We start from the raw sequence: 25,573 nt of genomic DNA on the forward strand, positions 1-25,573 counted from the left end.
TCGTGAATTGTGAACTGAATCGAACAATGCCAGCATTGAATTTGCACAGTCGACCACGGTTCACCATATATATCCCGTTTCTACTTACCACTTCTATTAATCAGCTACCAATAATGAAGAAAGCAAGGAAAAACAATAGAGTCTCCGATTGTTCTATAATTCCAACAATTTCTTTTCAGAAGCAAAAATCGTTCAATGCTTTAATATAAGAAAGCTACGTAGCTTTTCTCAAATTATATCAATATATATATATATATATATATATATATAGAGTATTAGTAATTAGTTGAAAATTCGTAGCTTTAATAAAGCACAGATTATATCAAAGGTTTGATTGTGTATGAAATTCTTATCAACAAATACTCCATCCTCTCTATTTAACGTATTGGTATAATTAATTATATAAATTTCTAGATAAACCGCAAATTTTGATCAGAAGCAAATCGTAGAGTGATTGGATAAGAGAGCTTTTCGTATATAACTCATATATGATTAAATCATTGTACAAAGAGTATCGTTAATTGATTCAATTAATTAAAAATTCGTAGTTTTAATAAAACTGCAGAGATTATATGAAAGCTTTGATTGTCTATCGAACTCTTATCACAACGAATACTCTAACCCTCTTTGTTCAACTAATCAGTAATCAGTTATAAATTGCGAGATAAACCGCAAATAAGCGAAGCAAAGCTTTTGGAGCAGCGCGGCGCGGCTCGGTTCGGCGCGGCGCCGGGCGTCTATTGATTCTTCGATTATCTTGCGAATCGGCTCGCGCACTATTTATAGATACACGGATCCTTCCCTATAATGTATAAATTTATGATTATCACGTACTTTGCAATTACGTAATTGGGAGGCAAATAGTATTGGCCGAAAGAGGGGATGGCTGGATGATAAACATGGCTCGAAATCGTGAGTATCGATTGCTTTAAATTCGGTCGAGTTCGCACGACTCCAAACGTACAATGCCGCCATTAAAATCTCGCTACATGGACGAGCATTCGCAGAAACTGCACGTGGATAATTATTATTCGTCGAGTCTCGAAGAAGACTGAATATTAATCACTCTTTGCGATGTTACGCGAGGCCTTGAGAGTTAAATTGCTCAAAAGTGTAAGAGAGTGGAGAGGGGGTGGGTCACATTACCATTCTGTTTATTGCCAAAGGTATCGAGGCTTGATACTTTACGAGGATTAAACTTGCAAAAAAGTGGGAATGGGGGGTAAGATTTATTAAGAAGAAAAGATGAACGAGTAAGCGGACTGAATAAGCAAAAGGGGAGTGAAAAGAGTGGGGGATGTACGGGGAGGGTAGCTGAGTCGGAGGACGATAGATATCGTTTGGCAGGTTGGAGAAACCTAGCCTTACCTCGATTGCCAAGCCACCCCCTCGAAGGAACTACCCTTCTGCTTTAAAGCCCCTGTGGCCTCGAGCTCGTGATTGGAGTTGACGGATAGATTCGGTCGCCCTATCAAGACGCCCTGTAAACGGTATCCATATTTGAAGATTATTTACAGGTACTCTAACGAGCATCTAATGACTAATCTAAATGTCATTAATAAATTATCAGCTCGATATTATCTCGCGTACAAACAACGATAACTGTCGATGAGAATCCCTCCCTGCATTATTCATGAAATAAAATGTGTCGCGTTATGACGAAAGGGCTCCTTTCAAATATTTAAGTACAACTTTGCCGAGTCTCGATTGACGAGGCGGCGCACTCGCCCAAAAGGATAAACAGAAAGAGACACGAATACACATATATATAGATTACAGCATAATGTGCGGAGCTACGTGTTTCCCACGATCCCCCTCCAGCTCCCCTCTCGAAACATTTGTCTCATCTAGCTAGCCGTAGTTTCAGCATGTTAATTTAGAAACAGTGGTGGAAGAATAATATGAGAATCCGTGCTATAAATATGCATGAGCAAATAAATAAAACATACATAATTAAAAAGTGGGGAAATTCAAAGCGGTCGAGAGGTAGAGGAAGAGGGTGCGAGAGTGATAGGGTTCAGCAGGGAGTGGGACGTAGAGCAAAGTACAGTGGTATAGAGAGGGAGAGAGAGAGAGAGAGAGAGGGAGAGGGAGCCAGAGATGGAAGGTATCATTATTAAATCAGCAGCCGCTCATGCAGTCCTGTCACGATTTCTGTATCGGCAACGTTAAGGCCGCAAATAGAGTCGTCTGACAGGGCTGCATCTCCAGCTCGCGGAATTATTAATTTTAATTACGGAACTCCGACAGCACAAGCTGGATGGAGAGAGCGAGTGGTCGAGGGGGGGAGAGAGAGAGAGAGAGAGAGAGAGAGAGAGAGAGTTTAGCCTGAGAGCGAGCCGCCGCTCTGCGGCTTACGTAATAAACTTACACCTCGGCATCGGCACCTCCGTGTTACGTTGTATTGATTAAGCGCAACCACCCCCAACCCAACCACGAGTCGACGAGGGTCTTGCCGAGGAGAGAGCTACCCCTTTGCAGAAGGGGGATGGTCGGCAATTAATATTATTTATCGACGTCTTAATCGGCTGGCCACATCTAACCGCCCGTCGCCCGCAAACCGCAACTCCCTCTCGCCCCTTCGACCCCCTTGAGTCCCCTTGGACACACCCCACCCACACCCCACCCCCTCCACAGACATCCCCCCCGGGAAAACAAGCGTGGGTTAGCTTTCGAGCGATGTTTGCAAAGCTGTAATCTCCGTGTAATAATAAAGCCTCGCGACCATCTCGTTATTTCACACTGGAATCATGCGACCCGGGGGTTGCATGATTTATTTGAACAGCGAAATTATTCAGATGACGATTGCGCAGCCTCGAGCGTTGATTAGCTGAAACACCGACTGAAAGCTCTGATCACCGTGAATATATAGCCTCAAAGTCACTTATGATTGAATTTATTTCCAATTCAATTCGACACTCGGAGGATCGATCGATTATGCTCCACTTGGAGGGGGGAGGGATTTATCACGATTTTCCATCGTTTTACGCAAACTTCCTGCAACGTTTACGTCGATGCAGGGCCAAAACCACCATTGGTCGCGAGAGGATCCGCATAACACCGTATATATATAACTTTAATTTATCCGGATTCTATCGACGAAACTTATCGATGAATCGTAGAGAATGCTCCCCCCCCCCCCTCTCCCGTGCACCGATGGAATAAAGAAGCTTTGTGTAAAGCAACAAACTATTCGAGCTTGTAGCTCTCCCAGTAGTTACAGCCGTTCAATGGCAGACTTGGAATGTAGGGTGAATATGGCAGTTGCAGAGAGGGTGAGGGGGGGGGGGGGGGGGAGAAAGAGAGATTGTAAAGGGATATAACAGCAAACTGCGAAATGAGAGACTCGAGGAAGATCAGCGCGAGTCCGGCGGATAGCCGTTGACGAGAGTTCTGAAGAGTAACAGATACTAACGGAACTTGGTTAGTGCTAGTCTGGCTCCTCGAAATAGCTAGCTGCTGGTACACAATGCGCGACGCGACCAACCAGTCTTCCTTCTCTCCACAGCTATTTCATCAACGAGCACGAGGCAAAAGCTCCAACGCAAATTCAATGGAGGAGCGCGAGGTTTCAATTAAACGACATAAGACTGTACGTTCGATGGGCTTTCACTCGAGCAAACGGGGAATTACTACTGTTGATAAATTCTCTTTAATTCTTGCCGTTCTTCTCCTACTTTTCTCCTCTATCGAGGGCTCTACTATATATATAACTGAAAAATTGAAGTAATAGAAAAGTTTATAACTGAGATTTAATTCGAGAACGTAGAAATTCAGGATATAAAAGAACCTCTGGTGTATTTTGGTCCACAGTGCGCGTGCGTTATACCGGTGGTTGAATGGTGGTGGGGATGATCAGTTCTGGCGTTTATATAGCTACTCGTAGGGAATTGCAAGGATAGCCTATGGACTTGAAAGTTTAACCTCTCTGTCAAATATAAAACTAAAATGTTCAGCTTTTGAATGTGGAATGGCGTTTGAAAATATGAAAGCTTCGATTTATTTAAGAGCATAATTGATAATTTTTAGGTGAAATATTGTACGATCGATAACTCATGAGCTTGCATTATATATAGGACACGTGTGAGATTGTCGGTTTAATTTTAGTCGAAACTGCTGAAGGATGGACGAGTTTTTAACAGGAGTCTAAAAGTGTTGGAGAGTTAACGTAGCTGAAATTCCGTAATTGATACGAATCTTTAGACGAGGTCAACGCACAGGGGGCAAATACTTTGGAGGGAAAGTGGGAGGGTAGCGAATTAAGGCGGGGCTCGAGAGGAGGGTGGAGAGAAGAAGGGAAGAAGAGGTGAAATAGGGAAATAAGGAGGAGAACGAAGCAGGACGTAGTACTCGAATTCGCGAGTCGTATAAGAGGAGCTGGAAAACTCAAAGAGGATAAGCGAGAAGTCGAACTGTAAACGAGAGCAAGTTCCAATCTTCAATTTAGGCGAGTTCTCCAGTCGCGAATCATTCACTCTCGTTACTTATTCCCTTGAAATGAAAATTGCTCGTACGTTGAACGATCAAAGAACCACCACGAGCTATATACCGACTCTGCATTTCCACGACTCTATTCTATACATTAATATCAATTATCTCCAGCTGTCAAGCAAGCTTATTATGCTCCGGCACTTCTTGCTTTTTTACGTCTGCCTCATTTTACTCGAAAATGAAACGTTTTTACGACCAGTCGTACACCGAACCCCCGGTAAAGAATAAATTTCTCAAAGAATTTCATTAAAATTAAATCAACAGAAATCGCGCACTCTGCGCGCGTTGGTGGATGTGTACACTATTAATATTAATCTTGGAGTTGCATTGTACCTTTCAATGGAAATATTTCTACTTTCTTATATATATATATAGCACACAGACCAATCTCCTGTAATTACAAGTTTCATGCCGGATGGATCGTAGCAGTAAGATATGGCTCGTTGAAATTCAAGTATGTTTTTCGATCGATCGAAAATAATTAATGAATACTTTGAAGAGAAGAGAGCCTCGGCTGGCAAGGCAATTTCACGAGAACGCGATCGAACGAGCTTCTCATTTTGGAGTCTGCTCGGGTGGCAGACGTCCAACGCTTGGCTTGTCCTTAGCAAGTCCAAACCGCCGTAACCAGATTAACTACATCAACCATCCTGATCCTCCATTAGGGCCCAAACAATCACAAACAAACAACGCCAGTCTGTTAACAGTTCGTCGAGCTTTTCACGAAGCAATTTGCAAAAAACTTATTCCTACGACAATAAAATAACAGAGAGAATTCTAAAAACAAAAGACCCTCGTCACTGTGACAATCGCCGAAAAGCACCGTAATGAACAAAATAACAATTTATTATTAAACTTTCAAAAGAGATTTTGTCCTCTTTTTTGCTTTGAAAAGTCGAGGTAATTTTTCAGTGGTGCAGTAAGGTTTACATTGACAGTGGCTGCTATAGGAGTAGGAGGAGTTGGACTGGTATAATTTTTCCATCGCGCGGATTCATCGAGGTTTTACGAGAACGTTCGGACTCGACGGGTGGAAAAAGGCAGCTGCTCAGTCGTATTGGTTTTATCGGAGACTTTATGGCTCCAAGTTGGCCGGTTGACCTGTACGTAGCGAGGAGAGCTGGGGCGTGGGAGGATACCAGAGAGGGTTTAGATATATGTAAAGGGGTGACAGAGAGATTGAGAGAGTGACGAATAGATGGATAGAGCAAATTATCTCGAGATAACTCTAGAGAGAGAGAGAGATGGAATCTGCTATAAACGGCTGTAAACCGGAGAATCAATTCAGAGCGGAGTTAATAGCGGGTTACATCGGCCACGAGGAGACGGCAGACTGGAAATGGTCAAACTGCAAGATGAGAGGGTCCATGGAAGCTTCCCGAAACTGTACTTATAGCGCCCTATGCCTTCATTACGGCTGGCCTATCACGAGGACTATCATTACTTGTGTGATCTACTGGTTTCAGCGACGATAATGAAATTAATCATTAGCCTCGCGCATATTCTCCCCTTTAGCCATCCATTTCAATTTACATTGCGAATATCTTGCCAAAATAGCTTGGCTCAATAATTAAATATTACTGTTACCTATATATATATATATATATAGAGAGAGAGAGAGAGAGAGAGATGCGATTAAACAATAAGCAGCGCATCCATTCACAGGTAATCACATTCGTTGATATAATCGATAATACTCCATTCTTATACGCAGGAAAAAGTCTTTCGCAAGTGGGTATAGGAACGACGATGCTAAAAAGAATCGTGAGGGAAAAGTTTAAAAGTATCATTTTTTAGAGATATGCCAGTGATACGAGTGAGTAAAATATCCGGCATAGAGTACGAGAATAAAGATATCTGAGAGATCAAAGCATAAACGATATTAAAAAACGGATGTAAACAAGGATAAAGGATTTTGGGAAATGTGGTGTGGTAGGAGGGGGAAGGAGGGAGTATATTGATGATGGGTGAAAAAATGGGGTTGTACGATGGATGGGAATGGATCCACGAAGACAAGTTTCTCGCGTAAGCTGGCCGCGTGCGCATTCTGCGTCAGGCGGCTATGGACCGGGGGGTGTTAGTATCCGGCTCTCCTACAGGAAAGGGAGGATCGGGGCTGTGCTAGTCGTACACGAAATAGCACTTACACCCCCAACCCCTCCCCGCCATTCCAGCCAGTCCTGGTAGTAGCCCACCGCACCCTCCCCCTCCCCCACACACCCTAAAACCCTTCTGGCCTCTACTGGCTGATACGTAACCTCGATATTCTCTATCCATGTATAGAGACACATACACTACAGTCTGTATCCAGTTGAATCCATGCTACACACAAACACGCGTCCAACAATCGCACACCAATTCACCACCTAAAACCCCATATTCAATATAGAGTTCTGGTAAGCTACGTGCAGTTATGGATTCGCATTCGACCTTTTACGCTCACCGATCCATGTTTCCCTCATCAAAACGCTACTAGCTGAATGAGCTCGTTATAATCCGTGGACTACTGGGTGTACTAACATCCAACAATAACTATTTACGTGTCGCATTGCCTCGAATATCTAGACGCGATGCAAGAGTTTGCTATTTGTACGTTTCATCATCTGCTGCAAAGTATTTTGAAATGTTTAATTTTTTATTTTTTAAACATACAAGTATATATATATTTTATATTCGTTTTAGTTTTACGCATTTGAACATTTTTTCATCACCATTTCTCTCTGTGCTTTATGAATTTATTTATTAAAAACGTTGGAATTAATTTTTCATAATTATGATATTACTGTCCGTACGCAAACTGGTCGTACAGTCGTTGGTGGTTCACAGGCGTGTATATCGGAACACCCGGTATGCAAGGAATGGCGGAACTAGGCGCTGCTAGCTGCGAGCAGCCATGCACACGATCACCTTTTACGTCCACCAATTCACATTTTACACTCACCAATTTGCGTTTTACACTGTCGGCACACGCTCACCGATAAGCGACTCCGTTGATACCTACTCACGTTCCTCTCGTAGTTGGCCCGCAAGTGGAATTCTCAGCACCTCCCACTACCCCACCCCCCTCACCCACCACCGCCACTCACCAACCACCCAATGAGTTTCCCATGGATCCTAAACTTACGCGAGTCTGCTAATGAAAACGAATCACTCTTCTTCAAGCCCTCCTTTTTAGACACGCGGCGAAGCCAAACGCTGAAACGGAACCGAAGCAGCGCATGGATGGACTAATGCTTCGCTACATGCAAAAAACAAAATCTTCCTATTTCGCCAGTGGTTCGACTACCGCTGAAAATAATCGGTCTGACCAGAACCATCCTCTTCCACTTTTTGAAGCTACCCAACGAGTTTATTCACTTTTGCTTCGTCGCTAATCTCGTTGGGATTTTTGATTAGAAAAATGGTGCAAGTATTCATTAGCTCGTGAGTAATGGATGACATGTGTAGCAATGATGGCATATGTTACGAATGGGGCTGCAAAAAAAAAAGAGCATCGCGTTCCCTTTCGCGTTTTGTGCCCGTGTCTCTCACTGGTACTTGGAAACGGGCCTCATAATGAAAACGAATCGTTCTTCTTCCACCTTCCCTTTTCAGTCCGACAGAGAGTCTGATTACTCCCCTAACTGGCAGAGTTGCCCAAGTATTATAGTTGACACGGTTCCACGGCTCTGTGGGAGCGTATCTCGAAAAAGAAGAATTTTTTAAAGTTAATACGAAATATAGTAACAAATTTGATACGACTCGTGGAAAACACGGAAACTCGAATATTCTAGCTATCGTGCACACGTTATTACATGACGTTTAATCGAATTGTTTTTCACTTTATTCCGTGGGAGCCGAGAATAAGCACAGTATGCGTATACCTATTTATTTACCTACACGTATACATCTGAAATTCCGCACTTTCCCAAGCACATAAATTTACTCTGTGAATTAGTTTCATTCCCGCCGAACGAAAGCGCTCGTTGCTGCAAAATGTGTTAGCGTGGAACTGAATAAAGAAACATTTTTGCATTCATGGGGCAAACTCCAGATTTGCAGAGTGAAGGTTACGAATGGTTCTTGCTGTGTATTGGTGCAGAAGCTTTCAAGTGCCATTAAGCTGCTAAATTGAAAAAGCTAAATCAGTAAGTAGTTGTAATTAAGTCGCAATACTATTTGATTTCTAAAGTAAAAAGCAACTACGTTTCATCATACTATTACTACTCGAATAAGTAGTAATGGGTCGATAAAGCCAGACGTGTTACAAAAAGGACATTTTTCCGTCGAGTGAAGTAATTTACTGCAATGTTAGAAATATCTTTGTCTACAAATATATCTGACGCGATAATGGATTAGAAATTTTAAAAGATAGTTGAGGCTTCATTTAAAAATGCATTAAATATTAGGGAATCGGGAATAATGTTCGTGACGTAACAATAACGATAGGTAGGTAGGTAGCTGGACGATGTAAATTTGTGTGAGTCGCGCGGTCGCGACTACATCGAAACTGCCAACCGTAGTCAACTAATGGAAACGTATTGCTCTTTTCCTGGCTTTCTCCACCTGTTTCCTCCCCTTTTCTTTCTTTTTTGACGACCGGACAGGTGCCAGGTGCCGCTGGAAGAAAAATTCGTTCTCCGGAGACTTTCTCTACGCGGACTACACAGTAATTTTTACCTCAGCACGACCCAAGAAAGCCAGCCAGTCCCTGTCAACCCCATTCCACTTCCTCCCATCTCGGCGGGGCCTACGCTTATAATGGCCACGTTTTGTCGCTCATTCCCGAATTGAAAAGTTGAGCCAGACGATGTCGCTGAAAAACTCTGAAAGATCGATAAACAGCAAAACGTAGCCCCTCCGTCCCTTCTCCCCCTTCCCCCATCTATACGGATTTATTCGAGTCGGCCCGAAAAAACTCTGGATGTACTACTTCTATTTTGGAAAGACGCGAGACTTTCCAACGTTTGCCAACCGCAGCATTCGCCGCATTATAAAGCATCGCGCCTGAATCGATCTAGTCCCAGTGGAATGTACTTAACAAATTACTCGTTAATTTAACCCGCAATTTTAGCCTGACTTTTTGCGAGGGGTTCGCTGATTCCGATGAAAGTTGACGGGGGAAAAACGTGCTTTCCGCGCCAATGCACGAAAATATACGTACTCGACGTGTCTGGAGAGAGAGAGAGAGAGAGAGAGAGAGAGAGGGAAGCGATGACGTCATGCGTGGGGGATAAAAGGGAAAGGTTTGAGAAGATGTTGCTCGGGGACTACCGAATTGTTGTTTCTCGTTATTTTTTCTCCCGTATACACCCTCCCGCATTCTTTTTACAGCTGCGCTAGACAGTTTGGAACTGTAGTCGGTCGAGAGAGACGTTAAGGGCAGTCCAGGTTGGGGAAAAACTCACGTACGAGTGCCCTTTTACACGTGCAAGCAGTCATATTCTCTGGCGCGTATAACCTCACGCGTCTGCAGGTAAGTACACGACTCTTGTGCTAAAAAGTTCCCTGTATGCACACACGCACACCCCTATCCACCCCTAATCATGAATGCCATTTTTGTGTTTGTATTGGTGCAGAAAATTCTGAGGCTGCTATACACAGGCTTTTTCCTCCGAGAATGTTATTCCTATATAACGTGCGTGTGTGCATGGGTGAAGGTTCGTACTGGGGAGGGCCGATGCACCAACACTGTCTCACCGCGTGTTGCAGTTGATACACGAAATTCTGAAGCACCCACAGTCACCACTGCAACGTGAAGATGTTCCTCGTACAATAGATATACGCCTGTGTGTCTGACTCTTCTAACTTTTACTACTTTTTTTCCGCTTTCCTCCTTGTTTCTTCTTCTTTTTTTTCAACAACCAACTGCCTCGACCCAACCTACTTTCTGCACCATGTCTAATTAGGCTTTCTGGACCCTCCACGTGTACTCTGCAGAATCTGAAGAGTTCTTCTGGCGCCGCCTGCCAGCCAGGGGGATCACGCAGTACAAGAAATGCCATCAGTGCAAAACACAGCTACTAAGAGAAGGGGCGAAATCTTTGTTCCCCTGCGAAATGCGAAAAGACATAGAATTTTTCAGCAGAAAGCAACTATTGACACTTTGAGAGTTTTAGAAATTCTTTAATTTCCAGCAAAATTTAATTAGCATTAATTATTACAGATATTTTAAAGCTGAACGCGCGAATAACACAAAAGTTGCAATCGCGATTAAAGTTGTCAAGGATGCGCGTTCTCGTGTTGGTTTGTAGGTCGCGGTGACGCTTAACTGACGATTTATCACGCACAACGCTAAATAATCAAAACGTTAGTGAGCAGATGTCGCGATTCGTTTGCTAATTGTTTCTGAACGCGCGTCTCCCACGACCGCTACCACGTGGCACTAATTACCTTTTATACCGTAAAGCAGCGATGTTTTATGCCAGCAATAATTTCACAGGACGAGAGCGACGAGTGTGAGTTTTCGCCACTAATTACCGTACCGACTGTCTGACACGTACCGAGTGTAACTACTGCGTGTCGCTCTGCACACTGTCTTTTTCTACTTACGACATATTTTCATCGACCAATAAAGAATTCCCGCACGGAAAATAATCTGCGAAGAAGTTTTGAATTATTGATTTAATAATCTTCTTGTCTCTATAATCCATAAAACAATTTATCCTATATACATATATAGATAACTATATCTATAGTAGTCGAAGCAAGTCACTTGCATAACAATATTGAGTGGGAGCGAAGAGATGAAGATGTCACGTTTGCCGAGAGATTAAATTCGCTCGTTTAATTGAATATACATGGCGTAGCGTCGGTGCAAGGATCTTTGCAACGAAGGTGTGTAACGCGCGAGGGTGCAGGGAGAGTGACTTTGTAATTTTTACCCCACCGGAAGTCACGAGGATTTTGCTATACTTCCGCCTTACAGTCCGTAAGCGGCTGATAATGAAAACGTTATTAATCGGTTTTCGTTGTCAGCAGAGCTCTGACGCAAAGCACGCCATATGGCACTGATTAATTAGCATGATCGATATTGAGTCAGGCCGTAGTACGCGAAGCTCTCGATCTCTCTCTCTCTCTCTCTCGCCGGGCATGATTAACTCTGGACCAACAGCGTTGTCGACCGTGCACTAGCAACCACCCCCCCCCCTCCCTCTCCCTTCCACACGCCCTTTTCCCGTCCCAGCTATCCTGTAACTTCCACAGTTTCGTCCTTGTTTGTGGACCAACCAGGACTAAATTAGTTCTGTCTCCTGTGAGCACCTCCCGTGTCCTTTTCTTCCAACCCTCCCCATTCTCCCACCCCCTTTCACTACACCCCAATCTTCCACCACCCACTGTCACTTCCCAACTTGCATCGTCTTTATCCGTAATTGTTCATGGCCATTCGGTATAATCTCCCTCTACACAGACGAGCTTTCTTAATTAAACCTTCGTTAATTCCGCAAGAATTCGTCGAACCTCAAAACGTAGGTAAAGTCAGTCACAGCGATTCGATCGATTGATTCCTCCGTGTTTGTTCGTCTTTTAATTTCGTGTTATTTTAAAGTCCAGGCTTTTCTGACCGTCGGTGGAAAAACTTCAATTTTCAAGTCATGCAATCGGCCTGACTCTGAAAAAGACGATTTTCAACGATTACGTCGACGTTGCGATAGGGATCGGATTGTATAGAGCTGTGGAATTTTCGGGGGTGGCTTGTAAGGGGTTAGGGAAGGTGCTGGTAGTCCCAGTCGAATCAATTAAAAGCTCTCGTGGCACACTGAGATTTATGCGGGAAAAATTAACAAGTCAGATGTCCTCACGTGGCTCTGATGTGGTTTCAGACGTTTCTCCTTCGTTATTTCGCGTGATCCCTCGACAGCACTCGTATCCTGCCTCAATGGATGTATATTAAATTAACGGAAATAATGAAATGATAACCTAGCTTCGAGGCTGAACATTGGAGACTCGGCGTTCAACGTTCGATCATCCAAAGCTGGGTAATCTCTGGCAAAGTTAAATCTAAGCACCCACGAAGCGTTGTATATCATCGTATATATATATATATATATATACGTGGGGAAGACTATGTGGTTCCCAAGACTAATGTACTATGCGAATCTATAGTATAATCCTCCATCAAGAACCAACCAACCAAATAATGATCGAATGATCATCATAGAATAGCAATCTATACTTTAAATATTCCTATGTATTTCTTTTATAATTAACCGATGTGTACCATATGCTTCTAGGATCAAATAATTAATCAAATTTTCTAAAATAAAATTCCTCAACTCTCTATTAAATATCAAAAAATAATTTGCATTATAATTGTTCGAATCTCTCTGTTTGTACTTTTAAAATTTCTTCTCTCTTACTTAAAGAATGATACATTCTTCTAGCAAGAGAATAGGGAAAAGATGTTTGATCGCAGTTTTCAATCGAAGGGGATTGGTCGATCAAACTTTTCAGCGAGTATTTAAGCCGGGCAAGTCCGAGGATCCAATAAAATCCAAGTATCCAAGGCGAATGTAAATTCAGAGGAAAGGTTCGATGGGACTCGGGGTAATTTCTGCGACACTGTTAGCCCAGGGTTAATCGTGGCCGGCAAATTGTTTGCATAGTACAAGATGGCTCGGCCATCGAGCATCGCCATTAATCAGTGCCATATGGCAGCCTGACAGTAGCTACAACGAAAAGCAATTAATAATGTTTCCATTATCGCCCAAGGGGCCAGGGGGCAGGGGGAAGGGGAAGACAAAAAATACACGGTCTCGCACGACATGACACCATGGTTAAGTTTTGCTGCTTTTTAATTACGAAGCCACTTAAATTCCAGTCAACGTGAAATTATTTCTTCTCGGGCGTCCCGAGGGCTCTCCACTGCAACATTTATTATTTCGATTTCATGGCTCGAGGAAATCTCAAATGACTCCGTGTCGATTGACACGAAAGCTCGTCTTCTCGCAATTTCTATCGCAAATATCCAAGCCTGGATTTTCACTCGATGGACGATAAATAGCAATACATTTATAACGTACGTTATAAATATAATTCTGGATTTTTTAAATTATCAAAAACTCGTGGCCCAAATATACCTATTCAATTAATCAGAGAGTACTCTCTGATACATTTAGAGAAATATTCTCACAAAATGTTTGACTTAATTAACCATAACCGCTTTGTGTAATTTATATTCCTCCGGATACTACTTATAACAGCTAGCGTTATAGACTCTCTTTTTACACACATAGCATTGTTAAGAATTATACTTGAAACAAAACTCGATTATCAATTTTATATCATCGCAATAAAATATTAATTTACAAGATCGATTAAATCGACATAAAACTATGCTATTATAATTAGGTTTTATATCGGTTGAACACAGACACACAAGAAGTATAACAGTATATACATATCTACATGATAATAATTTTGAGCGTGGTAAGGTGGTTTAAACCGAAAGTTTGGAAAGGGCCACTGGGAGAAAAAAGAGGAAGGTGGTGATGGGAAGAAACGAAAGGAGTGAAAGTCGAGAAAGGAAAAGTATAGCGAGTGTGTGGAAGACTGGTGGGTGGTAGTTGACGGGGGTAGGAATCAGTGCCGCAAGGGATATCGAGGAAGGCAATATTTCAATCGACGTCAGATTTATCGACCTCGCTTGCTCCACCATACGAAATGGCCCGCGCTCGCCGCGTTATGTACCACTTCGCGAAATGGCTCGTGCCTTTAGCAGCTGCCCGTCCGTCTACCGGGTGTCCCGTTTTTTACGGCTCACCGACCAAATCGTTCAGCTCCTACGTGAGCGCCAGCCCAAGTAGCACCACCCCCTCCTTACACACACACACACACACACAAGCTTCTGCCCCTTCTTTACCCAATGCTACCAAACCGACGTGATCAACGCGAAACTTTCAAAGCTCGACAAACAAGAACTAAAAGCTGAATCACTCCATAAGGGAAAGAGCTAAGACATTTTTCAGCCAAACAGATATAATTCACTGTGATACGTATAATATTACAAAAATATTGTTCTGATTATTAACATTGCATACGTGTGCACTTGTAAGATACATATAACAAGTGACAAATTTTGAATGAAATAAAAAACAGTGTACAGTAGAAAGTGTCAATATAAATGCGGGCAAAGGTTTGATCAACAAGGGGGATGCGAGGCTCGTGCATAAAGCATAAATTAATTCGCACTTATGGCGTGTTTCTTCGGGCAATTAAAAAATCGTAAAAGCAGCGTGGAAATTCGGTAGAAATAGCTGGAAATGGAAAAGACTGTGAGTCGATAAAAAAAATGCTCCCCTCGCATAATAAATCGCGTTCATCATCCGCAGCAGAATTTCGCAATTACACGCGTGCAGTTTACGCGTTTCGCGCATGGTAATTACACATTTACTATCTTGCCGTTTCGCGGTTCAAGGGTCGCGAAAATTTTGGGTGGCTGGTGATGCGAGTCTCGTCTCGTCTCGTAACGAGAGGCAGGAGGGGCGTTGGCGTACATACAGGGTGTTGAAAGGAGAGTGCAGCCCTCGTCTGGCGACGCAGCCCCATTCGTTTCTTGCATTTCGAAAAACAGAGAAATCCAGCGAGAGAGACGAGGGAATTCATTTGATCACGCGCGAGCATAGTCGAGTGGCGCATTCTGGGGGTTGGTTGCACGTAAGGGGTGGCCCGAGGCGTTTATGGGGTTCGCGGAAATGTGGAAAGGGGAGCAAGAGTGCTCCGCAAGTTGTAGGCATCGGTACGAAGGCCAACTTACCGGCTCTCGCGCAGAGCCATTGAAATTGCAAATGCGCATTATGGATATTTCCCTATAGAGGCCCGGTCCAATGTTCGCATCACTGTCTTCCTTCGATTCCAGGGGCCTTCTCTCACCCTCTCTCACCCTCTCTCTCTCTCTCTTCAACAATACTGTATTCCTACCCTTTGTCCGTCCATACTATCCATTTCTACTGCTTATTCAGTTTCCTTCATCGTCGCTTGTCCACTGTACTATATTTTTTCTTCTCTATTCTCGTTTCTTCGTATTTTTATTAAAATCTCCTCCTCTTTTTTCTACTTGCCGCTGTTTCCCAAATCCACTCTGCTTCTTCTACTCGACCAAATCATCCCTCCTACGTTTCTATGCATCCAGTGTCCCAGGCCAACTATTATATATATATATATATATATATATAGATCCTCTCCCCTCTCTTTCTTAATTTCCCACACCGACATGGTTTCCACTCTACGAATTTCCATGTTTCCATTTGCCTCCCCCAGTTTTCGCCTGTATTTAGTATTCTTGCCGAGGGTGGATCGTTGATATTCTCGATTGTCCTCTGCTGTTTCCCCTCCGACTTGGCCCTGACTTTACTCTCTCCACTCGGCTGAATAGCTCGAGAGTATAGCGTTCTCTCTGCAACTTACGCTCCACGAATACAATTTTCAGTCTCTCCTCTCGCAATCATTCCTTGCTCATCCACTATTCCACAATCCTCGCCATCTTCCGTGCAATCCGGACACCGCGTAATCTCATTAGTTTCTCGTCAAGGTAGCAACACCCGTTCACCACAGAGGCTCTCAATTTCGCCAGAAAAATCCATTAAGGGGACCGGACCGCAATCTCGCCACCACAATCAGTACAAGGCAAACTTTGAAACACTGCGAAAAACTCTATCCCCCCTCTCTCTCTCTATATATATATATAAGGTGCAGATATGACGGGACGTAGTCTGTGCTTCACAAAAAACTATTCTATACACCATCCACAGAAAGGAGAATAAAAAGAAATGTTCTACATTTACATGAGAATCGATGAATTTGGTAATCAAGTTAGAAAATCAAGAAGCTTTTGAGTTAAGCGTAAGGCGATTTGAGAACCGCAGAGCTGCCGTAACTCGCGTGGATTTTCGAAGGGCGAGGCGACAAGGGGAGGCGAGTAAGTGAATCTGCTACACGGGTTCGGCAGGGGTTTCAATTGCTTTGGGCTATTCTCCCCGACTTCGATTCGATGCAACCACCTCTGTCCTCTCTCTCTCTCTTTCTCTCTCTCTCGCGCGCGCGCGCGCTCTGTGTCCTACAAGCCCTTTCCATCTTATACGTATATACTCTTTCATCATTCCATTTCTTCTTTTTATCCCAATCCTGTATATATATATATATATATTTATATTTATATATACATGCGTCCAGCTCTTTACTTCAAAACTGATCTTCTCACTTTACACTTTCCTTTCTTGTCCTCTCACACGTATACTTAATTTTAGCCTAATTCATCTCTCTCGTTCTCACGGCCACCAACAAGTCTCGTCCGTTTTACCAGAAAAATAATTTCGAGCACAGTGAATAAAGTCCAGTAAGGACGGGTCAGACAAGGGGAAAAAGCACGACGCCAGACTCGCGTTTGATATATTCCACTGCCTGGTGCTCCAATCTTATAATTGGATCATCCTTGAGACAAAAAGCATTCGGGAATCATTCGGGACGGGGTTAAATCATCCGGAAGGCAAGCGTACTCGGAGGAATATCAATTCGTTAGCGAGGAGGAGGAGGAGGGGGGTTGTTGCAGCGCGTTTTGCAGTCATCGTGTTTTTTTTCGCGACTATTTTAATTTTAATACAGGGAGGGCATTAAGGCCACTTTTTGCCAGAGATTTGCGCCTGGCTGCTCCGAGGGTTGCTCGACGAGGAGGGGATGTGTGGGAGGAGAAAGAGTACGAGCGCGAGAGTAAGATAGAAACCGATGGAAAAAGAGGAAAAAAATTGGCAGTGCGATATAAACACAGCTCCTCCCCTATAGCGGTGCATCGATGCAAGATGTTTTACACGTTTCTAACACATACGTAGCGATGCAAGCCCCTTACACATACGAATATTACACGTTTACTGCTCGTACGTAATTAGCGGGTGCTTTCTTCATTGGCTGTGATTTTCACCACCCATCCCCCCACCCCTCACCCAGCTTCGTCATGCATGGCTTCTCTCGTTATTTACTTCTATTTTTTCCATTATTCAAGCTTTTGCACAGCATCGTTGGCGAAGGGACGCTTTGCTCGCCATATTTTATTTTCGTCCCGCGGCCGAATGCCTCTCGCTTCACACCCCACTTAACCATCAACCCCTTTATCTAGCCACGATTTTGACGGAGCACACGACGTTCCTCCTCGTTACTCGCTCTATATCCTAGAATATCGTCCGGACACTCGACGAAAGCATCGTAACCGTATACGAGCTAAAGGAATCCACGCAGGAGCATGAGGAGAAGGGGGGGGGGGGGATGAGTACCGTACGGTTGGCCTCGTCGTTGCTTAAATCGATTATTACAAGATATATCCAATGGCGATTTACTTTTTCCTCTTCTCGTTGCACGAGGGAGGGGCTGCCGGAACTCTCTCTCTCTCTCTCTCTCTCTCTCTCTCTCTCTCTCTCTCTCCCTCCCTCTATGTAAAAAAATTCTGCCTTCTCCGAGAAATAGAGAATAAAGAGTGAAAATTGATGAACGCGCAACGCTCCTTCTTCCTTTTTGCCAATCTCGCGTTATCGATCAAATCTCTCGCTCTGATTAAAACATCCCGACTAGGAGAAAAAATTTGCAGAAACAATTGATTGGAACATTTGCAGAGTCTCGTTAATTGTAGCAATTAAAGAATTTCCTGATATTTTCCAATAACTATAAAAACAAATTGCGCGCAATTAGCGAGGAATGCTTATATGTTTTATTGTGTTGAAAATAGAGGTGGGTGGGGGGAGGAGGGGGGGGGGATTATCCGAGAGCAACATTGTGTATTTTCAAGAGCAGCGGCGTCGCGTCTTGTATTTACAAGATGGGGCAAATTATGGGCCAGGATTATCAGAGAAATCGATGCAGCTACCGGGTATCAGAGGGAATAAAGTGGCATAATCGCGGGCGTATTCTTATTCGCGATATCGTGCAAGTTTATGGGGAGCATCTCGGCAGTGTGCTCGACACCTGGGCCCAAACGAGTCGCGCGCAGTGGCGGAGGCAAGCCGATTCTCCGGCATTTCCACGGGAATCCCCTCGCTGCTGCTCGGATGTAGGGGAAACGCGACGTATTGTTGAGTCGGCTTCTTCATTGACTCGTATTCCTTTGCAAAGAGGGTTGGTTACCTCTCGTGTTAAATGCGTGCACTCGTTTACCGGAATGTTTTAATAAGCGCGTGCCTCGGCAAAATCGTGATTCGCGACGCGTTCGGGATCGAGAGCAATCTTGAAAGACTCGCGAAGAAACATCGACCGACTAAAGTAGAAAACCCGATTGCTGGTCAGACGCGTCAAAATTATAACACGTATGAATAATTCTAGTGCTTTGCTCCTTGTTCCGGTAGGATTTATCAAAGTTGAGCGAATGTCTGATCGATGCTGCGTTACGTAACTCGGTGTAAAGATGTGCGAGTAAAACCGATAAAAGTGGTAAAATGGAATATTAAAGGTACAGCTATTCTATATAGGTATACGTAGCATATCTGTCCGTATCAATAATACATATGGCATTTTTTTGTAAATTAGCCACACACACGCACATGCACGGAGCTCTGTATTATATTTATGAAATACGTTGCAGAGTATTGGCCGATACTCTATAGGATTTATTCTCGTTACTGGTTTCGTGTAATAATAAAGCGAGCAGTGCTATTAGCATGTAAGAAGTAACAATATTCCCCATTCAGTTCATTCTGCATTAATATTATTACAAGCTCGGCCAAACAATCTGACACTGTTGCATTCATTTAGAAAACAGATTATATTCATAACAGGTTATACAATGGGAGAGAGCTGTGCTATATCAGATCTGATATCCACGCAGCTCCATTATTAGATGTAACCGTATCACATCCTATATATAATACCAGATTAGTAGAGAGGAATAATTAACGTGAAATTATAGCTTACAGATATACATAATAGAGTTACAAAATTTACAAGTAATCGCGCTTTAATTGATGCGAGTATAAGAGTAATTCTTAATTGCGGGTTGTGCGATGAGAATAAAACGAAATATATATATGCATGTATATGTATTATAAATGAACAATTATAATTGCCATGCAAACGCGTTTACGAGTCAATGTAAGAATGAGATGCAGGAAAAGAATATCGAAGGTACGCGAAACGCTTAGGAAAAAAAATGGAGCCAGCGAATGAGAAAATAAATTGCGACTGGTTAGCGCGGAGTGACAGGTGAGAAGGGTGTGAGCGAGGACATGTAAGCAAGTAATTTAGGTAAGCGATTGGATCGGGTAGACAAAATTGTTTGGCAAGCTGGGAAATGGCTGTGATGTCGAACATAAAATTGAATCGGTGAAAGAAAGAAGGAAAGCAAGCGAGGAGAGCTGTGCAGATATAAAAGGAAGGAAGGAAGGGAAAAAAGAAAGAAGCACACAGAATGGAGCTTACTCGTGTTCAGGCTTCGCTGTAAAAGGATCGCGCTAATTGATAAAAGCTAACGAGATCGCTAAAGGTAGACGCCGCTAATTGGCTGATCGCATTGTAATTTAAATGCAGAGATTTCCGCTGTAGTCGTCGATTAACGCAAATTACGATCGATCTACTAATTGCCGGATATATAGGATAAGCTTGTAAGAACTTTTCTTACATTGCCAGGCAATACTAGAATTTCTTAATGACAAAATTTGTGCTCTCGCGAAATTCCAATATTGACTCGTCGTAATTTCCACATGCCGTACACCGTTGCGATAAAAACGTCGGGGAGAAGTTTCCGAGAAATTTGGCTCTCGTATACACATGTATAGGGAAAATTTAAACATCGACTTTCGGTAATCTCCCACTAGTTCGTACACACAGCCTGCTATTTGCATGGTTTCTTCCACTCTGGGGATACGCAACTTTAATTGATCAATAACGCGAGCTAATGGCAGCCGGAAATACATGTACGAAACACGTACGTACGGGATGGCCTGGAATTAGATGTTAAAGTGTAACGAGACTTTTGAAGAGCGATTACGGACTATAATGATGAATGCAGCTAAAGGCAAAATGGTTATTCCAGCTTATTTGGGCCTCGAGTCTATACTTTAGCGTGTGCTGCTGCAACCTCTGTATGCTCGTGTGTATGATACTACAAGTTTACTATACGGTGTATACTTTGTATAGTAACCCTAGTGTGTGTGTGCGTGGCTAAAATCGGATCAAAATTGCTCGGTTACATTCGTCTTGTTATGTGACGTATGATAGTCACCATCATTACGGCCTACTCCCTCCCCCATCCAACCACCATATATATATATATACGTAAATGAATTCAATTTCGAGGCTACTTTGACGACATCAAAGTTTACTATCGATAAAATATTATATCTACCCCGTTATATATCCAGCGCTCCTCGCTCCAATATCACAGTCCTTTCGTTTCCATCCATGCACAAAACCTTCTAAATAATTATCGCTAATTGCTCGAATCTATATATCAAGCTAAATTAGAACCTGCTTATATTGAAATTGCAATTATACTAGGATTCGAGGTATTTGTTAAAGAAATATGAAATTTATCGGATTATATTGGAGCAGCTAGGATATTTGTTACATATATAGGAAAAGTATCGAGTATCAGCTGTGCACGATTTACGACGCGCTTGCTTCGCTTTTCGAGCTTCGTTAAAACTCACCAAAATCATTGTAACACAGATGATACACGGTATAGGTTGTGAAAGTATACTAAAAGCAGGACGCTAGAGGGTAGCGTGCTTTCGCGAGACGCGATGGAGCCGTGGAACCAACTTGTGGAAAGAACAATTAGTTTAACGTTGTAATCGTATATCCTCCTGGCGGCATCATACGCAACACAACCCTCTGCATGTAGAAAATCATTCCTCCCACGAGTTGCTTTAATTGTTATCCTTATTAATCCGAGCGTGCAACTTGAAGCGAAAAATCAGTTTATATAAAAAATTGCAGCGTAAACAATTTTTATAAATTTGCAGGGACTATATAGTTATCAACTTTGTATATACCTACGACTGTCTTTGGAAATGAAAAATCGACTGGATAATTATGGTGCAAAATCATATTACAAAGTGAAAAAGAGAAACGTCGATATGCAATTGTGCACATACGTATCGGAGAAAAAAAAGGTACATTTACTGTCGATTAAGATTTAATTGAAAGGGACGAAGCGTGCATCGCAATGAAAACAGTTTGAAGCGCGGTTACAAGGTCAGAGATTACGAGAATTTGATTAGGAACGGTAGGTTGGCGTTCGCAAAGCGGCACAAGGCTGGGAACTGGTTGCACAAAGGGTACAATTGGTTACGAGTCAACGATCCAAAGCTTTCCCCCCGACCGACGAATTCCCGAAAGCATCTTGAGGACGTTCGCAGCATCGCATCGGTTTAAAGCGAACGCGAGGCAGGCTATGATTTTGGAGGGGGGAATGTGGATCGAGCCACCGCACCAGCACACACACACACACACAACTACCCTCATCCGTAAAGCTGCTGCAGCGATGCGGCACGGAGAAATGTACAAACACTCACTCGTACACGGATAACAATATATATACCGAGTTGCGAGCACGTAACACACTGGCGTGTCCGGCAAATAAGCGTGCACTCAAATACACAAACAGCCGTTCGATTCGTGGCATAGATAGGGGTAGTTACAGGAATCTATTGTGCTCTCGAGAGGTCACGAAGGGGTAGGAAGGGATATACGGAGCGGTACGGATGTTGGGGGGGGGGGGGGGGGGTACAAGGGGTAGAACTGTGCAGGATGGAAAGCACCCCGATGAATGGGAGTCTTGTTGGTGTTTGTAGCGCCGGCGGCATGTCAATGCAGTGATATGTATTCGCAAGGGTGCACTGGTCTTGGTGTCTAAATTAGCCCGGTAGTGGTGTGCCTCTCTATAATATCGCTGACTGTGTACAGCGCGCCAACTGCAATTGCAATGATACTATATAGATATACCTATACACATACGACTAGTTGCAAGGGGTGCTGCTTGCATGCGCCACCAGATATTTTATTGATACGGCAATAACTCGCAAATTTATATTAGCGACACAATTGAGAATTAGTCGACCCCTCCTCCCCCTCCCTCGTGCGATTCGATCATTATACATATATATATAACAAGAGGGAAAAGAATGCCGGGCTTGTCACTGACACGATTCACTGCACAACTGTTCCACTGTATGGCTGACCCATTTCGCACTGTAACTACTGGGCCAATTAAACTGCAACATTATTGTCGTCTAATCAAATAGTCAACCATCAATGGACACATTATCTCCGTAAGCTGATGTAATTCTGGCAGCCTATTGCGTTACAGGGGCCCGCGCGTTGGATCAAAAGATTTTCTACAGTTCTATCTAGGAAAATAAGCAATCTAGAAGGCACGCGTGTGGCCCAACATCTGTCGCGATGCTCGCGGCGGTTTTTCCTTTGTCATTGATAATAGCGAACATTGTCAAAGGGAATACTCTAACTGTGCATGTGTGCGTGTGTGAGAGAGAGAATGAGCATAGCGAATGAACGCAGCATCCGTTTAGGGCGTTGTTGCTGGAAGCTTGGTGGCTTTTAGCTGGACGCATTCAACCGCGAGAGTTGGTCGGGGTGGTAGCTGCACGGCGCCAAACGAGTAAGGCCGATCCAGTCAGTTGCGCTCCGCAGAATTGCTCATAAAATATATTATTCGCGAGATGACTGACAGACGCAGAGCGAGAGAGCTGTATCACACACACACACATTGGCTCATGTTTGTTTAATTCACTTTATCTTTCGGATAAAACTGGCTACCCTCCATCATCCCACACCGAACAATCCCTAGGGTATCGCGTCGATGGGATATTCCTTGCTACCTCTCGAGTTTCACGAGTAACTAAAAAGAGGGATTCGCGTGAAGCTTATCAGCTTTCCAACTGGAAAAAAGACTCTGTGCAATGCAAATGACAAAGTATCACCGGACAAGTCCAGTCTTGATCACTTTGATCCTGAATCATTAGCAAGAGAACCCTGTTCTCGAATTACTGCAAAATCTAGCTTCTATGACACTCGAAGGTACAGTTGTATGGGTGGAAACGGGAGTAACGCTGTGATTTGCCGTTAGGAAAGATTTCATTGTGCACACATCTTGAGGAATATACGTGTATTAATCCTAATTTTCCACGTCGCGCCGGTCCTTCCGGATGAAGATGGTTTAACAAGGGATAATGGAAGGCGAAATTATTCGAGTCGCTGGAGCAGTGTACCTGCACGTAAAATTACAATATTTATATATAAGAGCGTGTGTGGCATTTGTAAAAGGACAATTTTTATCACTCTTATTCGAGTATAATCTAGCTCCGAGGAATCCACTTATAAAAGGTACGGACGGGCACATAACACGTACTTGGCTCCTGCTGCGCGCTGCTTAATAATCCGATCAAACGAACCGTACAGCGGAGAGGCCCGAGCGAGCGCAGCTTCCGCCACAGTTATATACGTACGATCAGATTATTAACTCGGCAGGCTTGCCGTATTTCATCGAGACTTAGGAATCAAATATTTGCACGGCTCCAGCCATGGCTCGGTTTACACGGCGAAACTCGCGAATACTAAATACTCAGCATTTACCAAAGCTTGCTGGGTTGATGAGGGGGAAAGGGAGGGAGGGAGGGTGGGGGCGCTAGACGAACGCGAGGGGGTGTCAGGTTCATCCCTCGTTTATTGAGACTGCAAAATCGCAAGGCAGCGATTATTCCGACGGGCAGCCGTCAAAATAGTGCTGAATCACCGGCCATTAGCGTGACTGCTTGTTATTATTGCGAGTTAACTCATTCAGCCGTTCCAAAGGATTCGCATCTCCGGAGGCCCCTAATTGGCGCCCCCAACGCACGATTTTCAATAGGAAGGTACATAGGTGAGCCGCGCGCGCGCTCGCCCGCGTTAACGCTCATGAATATTATCCTTTCCTATCCTCTATCCCCCCAAGTCCGCGTACCCCAACTATGTCCGCACACCTTTTTGCGGATCGACGCATTTTCGCGGATACATGTATATATATATGTATATATATGAAAGCAGAGGTATACACACAGCGATTCGAGAACGGTGCATGTAGCAATGCCCGCGATCATTAAACACCATTTTGAAGCACCGTATTTAGTATCGACGTAAACCCCTTTTTTCCTTCAGTATAAAACTCGAGCACCCTATAACGCAACACTACGGGTCTTAAGAATTTTATCGAAAGTACGTAATTCGAGCACTACTTAAAACGTCCGAATGTTTTTTCTCGCCGAGAACCCCCCACAATAAAACAATCGCTGCTCCGAGTACCAGCTATTTTTAAGAGAATTAACTGGATATACTGCGCTGTAATAAACTGATCTTGAGTGAGAGAGGGAGGGGGAGTCTTGCGCCTTTGTTCGTCATACGAGCAACGCTGTTATATATGTGTTATCCTATACGCGCATGTATGGAACAACAGTTTGTTTTTACGTAAACGCTACTGCAGAGGATTACGAAAATAGATAACCAAGTTTGTGCTAACTGGCGTTGATGTTTAGGGGATCAGGATGTCTGCAGACTCTAATTGGAGTCCAGGAAATGGATTCAATGCGACTGAAGATGGCGATGCTATAGAAAGTGGCTGTCCGGTGGTCCGGGTGAAAAGTGGCTCGTCGTTGTTAGCAACTTTGTTGACTAACAATAATAACGTTGTTGAATATACAGCGAGATGGAACACGTCGAGAGAGGAAAACCCGTGGGACATTGGAAGAACGATGCGAGGGCAATTTTTCTCCTAGATGATGCACGCACAACCACGACCCCCGAATATAGATTACGAGTATGCATATAATTATCGTCGAATTCGAAAGGAAGAAAATTAATGGGAACGGATCGAAACGAAAGTTTGCCAGGAAAAACTTGGGATACATTAATTTTCCTCCATTACAGGAGGATTCTTTAGTCTTTATCGGTAGCAAAGAAACAATTGTCGCAAATCTGCTAGGAGAGGATGGAAATATTCCATTAAAGGATAAAATTGATGGATTTCGAGAGAAAGGAGTTAGAGGGTTGGAGAGTGGAAGGGGGGGGGGGGGGTAGGAAAAGTTTTCCCTTGGCAAAAAGTCCAAGGCTACATTTATAGTTTCCACTCTTACAGCGA

General features: G+C 43.5%; 1 protein-coding gene across 4 annotated transcripts in view; it reads right to left on the bottom strand.

Annotated features, from left to right (window-relative positions):
* The window catches only part of LOC136783133 (uncharacterized), a 208,953-nt gene that overhangs the window by 124,826 nt on the left and 58,554 nt on the right, over positions 1-25,573 (bottom strand). Inside the window, exon 1 of one of the 4 annotated variants that reach the window (XM_066743002.1) lies at positions 1,369-1,416. The exons of the other annotated variants lie outside the window; for them this stretch is intronic. The gene's annotated coding sequence lies outside the window, so the exon portion shown is untranslated. Of the gene's footprint in view, positions 1-1,368; positions 1,417-25,573 lie in introns of those variants that run through there. 4 annotated transcript variants of the gene reach the window in all.

This window comes from Prorops nasuta, unplaced genomic scaffold (assembly GCF_024137725.1).
Source record: "Prorops nasuta isolate Cenicafe-Biocafe unplaced genomic scaffold, Cenicafe_Pnas_1.2 PNAS00032, whole genome shotgun sequence".
Taxonomy (NCBI): domain Eukaryota; kingdom Metazoa; phylum Arthropoda; class Insecta; order Hymenoptera; family Bethylidae; genus Prorops; species Prorops nasuta.